The sequence below is a fragment of the Copadichromis virginalis genome, linkage group LG3 (assembly GCF_057382275.1).
Source record: "Copadichromis virginalis isolate Kocher_CV1m ecotype Utaka linkage group LG3, C_Virginalis_male_GT1.1, whole genome shotgun sequence".
Lineage (NCBI taxonomy): Eukaryota > Metazoa > Chordata > Actinopteri > Cichliformes > Cichlidae > Copadichromis > Copadichromis virginalis.
In genome coordinates this window covers 5,665,642-5,671,451 of record NC_140620.1, presented here as the reverse complement: position 1 = coordinate 5,671,451, position 5,810 = coordinate 5,665,642, and the positions used below count along the sequence as shown (strand labels likewise).

Below are 5,810 nucleotides of genomic sequence, written 5' to 3'. Positions count from 1 at the left end.
GCCGGCTGTAAAGCGTCTGTAATGACGTGGACAGTATCCGCTTGGGGCTTTTCAAAGTAAAACACTTGCGGTAAAGATGCACTCCAGGTCCCCACATACCTAACATTCTCCTTATATATATTTCTTTAGATTTGTCTTTCTTTTGTTTTGTCTTTCAGACAATCTCCACAGGTCTTTATTTGAAAAGATTCAGGTTTCTTAACTACTTTTCGACTTTGTTGTTAGCATATATACACACAGCTGTTTATAATCCTGGCGTGTATGATTTTTACCTGTATATGCATGACCCAGAATGAATCATTTTAATTAGTAAATTACTTTTTTTTTATACCGTTGCCAGCAATCCAGCTGCACAGACATTTACTTCCAACATTAAGCTGTTAATGCAGCTCCAAAGACTTCTGCACTCTGCCAGGATTAAAACTAAGCTATGCTTCTCTAATTTTATGACTATAGGTTCCTTTTTGTGTTTCCTGAAGCTGTCCGTGCATTCGACAAGTCTTGCCGGTATTGAAGCTCTATTTTAGTTGAATTGCATGTTTTCACTGTGCAGTATTAGTAAGGAATGTAGGAGTGCCTTCACTGGCGTCTCTGTTCTCTTACTGCGTGTCTGTGGTTCCCAGCACTGATACTGGAGTGAGATTTACAGTCTATAAAGTCTTTAAAGGACTTCAGCGGCAAAGAGAATATTTTCACACACTTACTGGATGTTAAGTCTGTTTGCCATGACTTTAAACCAATTTGTTAAGAAAGTAAAAGATCGTGTAGCTATTGTGATATTAATCAGAATCAGAATACTTTATTGATCCCGAGGGGAAATCATTTAATATTAATAATTAATAATTATATTAATACTCAATATTAATAGTAATTATTAATTAATAATATTTAATATTAATTATCACTACAGCGTCATTATTTATCTTTAAATTCATTTTAATGACTGCTAACTACGATGCACTTTTTCCAAAAATTATCCAGTATTTTATTTTGAGCATGAAATGCGGTCATTTCCGTTACGGTCTTTGTTACGTTCAACAAACCGGATCGCTTTAAGAGGCACAGCGCACGCGCGGCTTGGCGTACCCGCTTGAGGCCTCAGAAAGAGCACGAGATGCAAAGAACCAATAAGAGAACAACAGATCCACAGATCTCCAATCAACTACCGGCAACCTCCCGTAAGAACGCTACGTTCAGGTCCCAAAGGAAACCTGATGTTTCTGCCTTAAAACAATTAAATGTAACGTTCAAAGTCGCTCGAACTGGAGTTTAAAATGATAATCTGATTGTTCCAGGCTAACGAAAAGAAGTAATTCAGTGAACTCCAGTTTCCCCTTTTCTGTGCATATATGTTACTAAAAAGGTTTTTTACTATACTGCATAATAACGCCCAAATTTGGACAAAATAATAAGAAAGTCTATGAAAAACCCTCTTATACAAACTAGCCTTCAGTGTACTCCAGAGAATTGGCTTAAAGTGTCATATAATAACAACAATAAATAGCCATCATTATTGTATAGCACTATTTAAAACACATTTCTGAAACTCTTAACACATCACAGAGAGGTCTACATATCGCATCACACAGTATAGAAATATGTATATTCAACCATAAACTGTTACAGATCCTTCTTACAAACATATTAACATTAAAGCAGTGGTGTGAATCATAGTCAATAGGAAATGGATAAATGGATGGAGATAGAAGGAAATCTAATCTATCTATCCATCTAATTATTACTGGTACATAGTACAGTATAGGACTGCTGCATATTCTTCCCACTGAATGTGTCCAGTTACCCTTAATTAACATACAATGAAAGCTGAGTTAGTCTGAGGATTGACCCTTGTGGGATCCCATAGGAGTGGAGTAAGCCCTGTAGTTATTTATATGAATTTTGAAGTGTTTGTGAGATAAGAATGATGAAAACTATGTGAGAGCATCACTATAACTATAATCTCAGTTCACTATTCTGTTTGTTAGAATGGCATTAATCACCTTACCATTACTCAAGAATATTGTTTTGGAGTTTCAGCAGGCACAGTGATTTACACACTGGTGCCTTCCTGCAAAAAACCTGTTCCTGGTATTAACGCCTGTCAGCGGGGGGGCTGTATTCCTGTTTTCTCCCACAATCCAAGGGCCCTAAATTTAATTGACCATAGTGTGAATATGAGTGTGTGGTTCTGTCTCTCAGTGATGGACTAGTGGCAGGTCAAGAGGTACCCATGACAGGTGGGATGGGTTCGTGACACCACAGGTTCCTAAGTTGGAGGAGAGGTTAAGAGGATGGATGGATGGATGGTGTTTTAGTGCTGTGACTCTGAGAGAAACTAGATTAGAACTGATGCAAGGTGCAGGGTTCCTTAACCAGTTGAAGAAGCAGGTTTTTGGAAAACTTCAGTAACGACTTGTATTTTAGAAATGTGGCTGTAATTATATAACAGTGGAAGACACAGGCTGCCTTCAAGTGTTCAGGTATCCAAAGCAAAAGCTGATAACATGAAGGAAAGGGGAGATGACCAGAAAGGTATCTTTGAGAGATTTACCAGGAATAATATCAGCAGAAGGCTATGCATATGAAACATGGTATTCACGAAATGGAAACTGTACATTCAGGCAACAGTTATTAATTTAAATTAATGTTCAAAAATATTTAAAATGAAAGATTTTACTACTTTGTGAAAAGTATTAGTTGATCTTGAATTTAAGGGCATCACCTCATCTTTCTAAAGGTGGGACGGGGACAAGAAAAACCCAGAGAAGTTGGAGGGACAGGAATATTTTGCAACTCATTCGCTTATCTGGCCATAGGGAAGTCATTTAATTGTGTATAAAAGGAGCATACTGGAAGAACAGGGCTCTCATTGGTTTACCCATCTACAAACTGTGGCACAATATCAGAATAATGTTCTGCAGTGTAAAATCTTTACTGGGTAAATCTAGTAAAGATCTGAAAACCAACATGATCTTCTGTTACTCAGGTGGCACGCTGTCATGGAAATCATTGCATGGGTTTAGGAACACCTGCACGTTCTGCCTGTGAACACTGACATATCCAAATGGTCTGAGCTGAAGTTTGTTATCAGTGTTTAAAAAGGCTGCATCTCTGATGGTTGGCATTAGATCAGTGCCTATGGAATTGGCACCTTGCACATTTGGAAAGGAACCAAGACTGAATTATATACACAGGTTTTAGAGCAACATGTGCTCCCATGGAGATGATGTATTTTACATGTTTATGGAGGATGTTGCTAAGCTGCACACTACAGCAGGGCTTTGTAGTGGAAGACCGCAAGTTCTGCACCAGATATTTGATGATATTTGTGACATCACGAGAGGAAAAGCCGCAGGACTGTTGAGCAGCTCTGTCCCTTATATCAGGCAAAAATGGGACAACGATGCTCTCCAGTCCAGCACCTGGTCTCCTCAGTTCCCAGGTGTTTATGGATGGTTGTTGAAAGTAGAGGTGATGTTGGAAACATGGCCATGCTGCAAGCTTTTTGGGATGTTGCTGCCACCAAATTCACAATGAGCTCATTTGTTTTCTATGTTGCATTATGAGTAAAGTATGGGTTCATGAGATTTGGAGGAGGTAAAGTTTTTTGAACAGCATGTATAACTTTAACTGAGCTTCCTTAGTCTTTCTTAGCCTGCTGCAGTTACAGTTACAGCCGCATATCTGTTACAGTGAACCTGCCGTCAGCTGTATAACGTTAGCATTAGCTTGTGGTGATGCTAAGCTGCTATTAGCAGGTCCTGTTCAGCGCTAAGTTGTGTCCGGACGACTTTACAGTTTAGTTTTCTCCGTATTACGATCACCAGATAACTGTGGATGGCCTCGTGTGTACGGAAGCTTCGTGGTGAAGCGCTTTGGCCTGTGGGAAATGTAGGAAACACCAGGACGAGCTGCGCACCGCAGGAAACAAACATGCTGCTCTGTCTTGGCTGGTCGGCTTTGCCATTTCCAGATTGAGCGTTGTTATATATCTGGGGGATTACTCCTGATTAATTATTTGAGCTGTCTCGTACTATGTGGCTGTATCAGTGTGAGTGCAGCTCATCATGGTGTGTCGCACTAATTTAATAACAGTAGATGTCAGCCTGATGTCCTCTTAGAGACCAACAGAGCAACGCTGCTGATTTTATTTTTGTATTTTATAGTTTGAAAGTGACACTTGGGACACAATGAGTGTGCGTCCCAATGTATTGTGCTCCTTCAGACACAGATCCACACAGCATGTGTATATAAACCATGGAAGAAGCAGAGCTTTCATAGTGACACACTGCTCAGCTTCACAGTGTGTGTGACACAGGTGGGTCACTTGGATGGGCAGAGGTGAGGCCTGGTAAAAAGCTACAGCTGTAAACTGTGACAGTGCTCATATAGGGGGCTGTTGGGGTTGTCTCACTTTTGGATGCAGGCTCCAGGGGCCGTTAGGGGAATTGCAGTTTTTGGCACTTCTGCACAGGTTTCAGTTTTCAGCCCTGGAGGTGCCGCCTGATATGAGGTGACACTTTTGTCTTTGTTCTCTCACCGTCTGTGAGAGGTGAGTATCCACCATGTGAGTCCCTCCCTCTCCACCAGTCGGTCAGACGTCTGCCCGTCCTCCAGTCTGTTTCGGCTAAAAGGGAGATTTTCCTTCCTGCTGTGGCCGAGGGCTTGCTCATTGGGGTTGAGCGGTTGGTGGGATTTTCTCTGTACTTCGTGGTCTGTGCCTTCACGTGACTGTTGTTGTGATTTGTTGATCACAGAGACCTAAAAGACCTGGTGACCTCTAATTTCCTGCTTCTAAATCCAGACAGAGGCTGTTGTGCTCGGCCCTAAAACTCTTAGAAACAGCATCATCGTGGCCTCCAGTGAAGCTGTGAGGAGCCATCTTTGAGCAGAATATATCATTCAGTGTGCACAAACAACCACGTAGGTCTGTGAACTAAGCTGAGAGTGATTCTAGCTGCACGATTGTGAGTCAGTGTTATCAGACAAGTGCCATGAAAAGCCTCAAAGCCTCCAGTTAAGCTGAAACGCTGCAGCACGAGTACCAACAGGAAGTAGAAAGAGAGCATATCTGTCACATATTAGCTCCTCTTCACTGACTCCCTGTTAAATCCAAGATTTAAAGTCCTCCTTCTGACAGACGAGGCCTCGAATAATCAGCCTCTGTCGTCTCTTAAAAAGCTTGTAGTACAAAGTTATACTGATAGAGCACTCCCTCCTCAGACTGCAGCCTTATTTGTTGTTGCTAGGTAGAATAGGAGGCAGTGCCTTCAGCTGTCTCTCAGTGGCCCGTCTCCTGTGGACCAGCTCCCAGCTTGGATTCATGAGACTCCCCATTTAGTTTTTGTGTTTTTTCTCTAAAGCTTATTGTTAGAACTGGATCAGGTGTCTCTGAGCCGTATCCCAGTAACACTGCAGTAGGAGGGCTGCTGGGAGACTTCATCATCTATCACCATGTGTTCTCTTTGAAAGCTACATATTTGTTATATAAGATGACGTAATCAGGCACTGTTAGCATCTCTGTTTGAACACTTATTGATAGATGTACATGACAACACACTGCCACAGTACTAAAATAGTTTAGCAAAATGCATTTGGAAACAACAATGTACACGTCATGTAAGTTTATATAAAGTTTCATCCAGACTGATCACATGTCTCTGAGGTGAGGAGGAGCAACATCACCTCATTACATCATTTTATTCCCTGTTCACAACCACAGTTTAAATCATGATTCAAGTACAGATTTGAAGCTTTAACAAAAGTATTGCTTTCATTTCTCAGAAATATTTTAATGCTCTCACCACATT

The 5,810-nt window shown here is 41.0% G+C and overlaps 1 protein-coding gene across 1 annotated transcript in view; it reads left to right on the top strand.

The window, feature by feature from the left end:
* Positions 1 to 5,810, top strand: part of LOC146712423 (ribonuclease inhibitor-like) — a 121,125-nt gene that overhangs the window by 35,983 nt on the left and 79,332 nt on the right. The gene's annotated exons all lie outside the window — the stretch shown is intronic.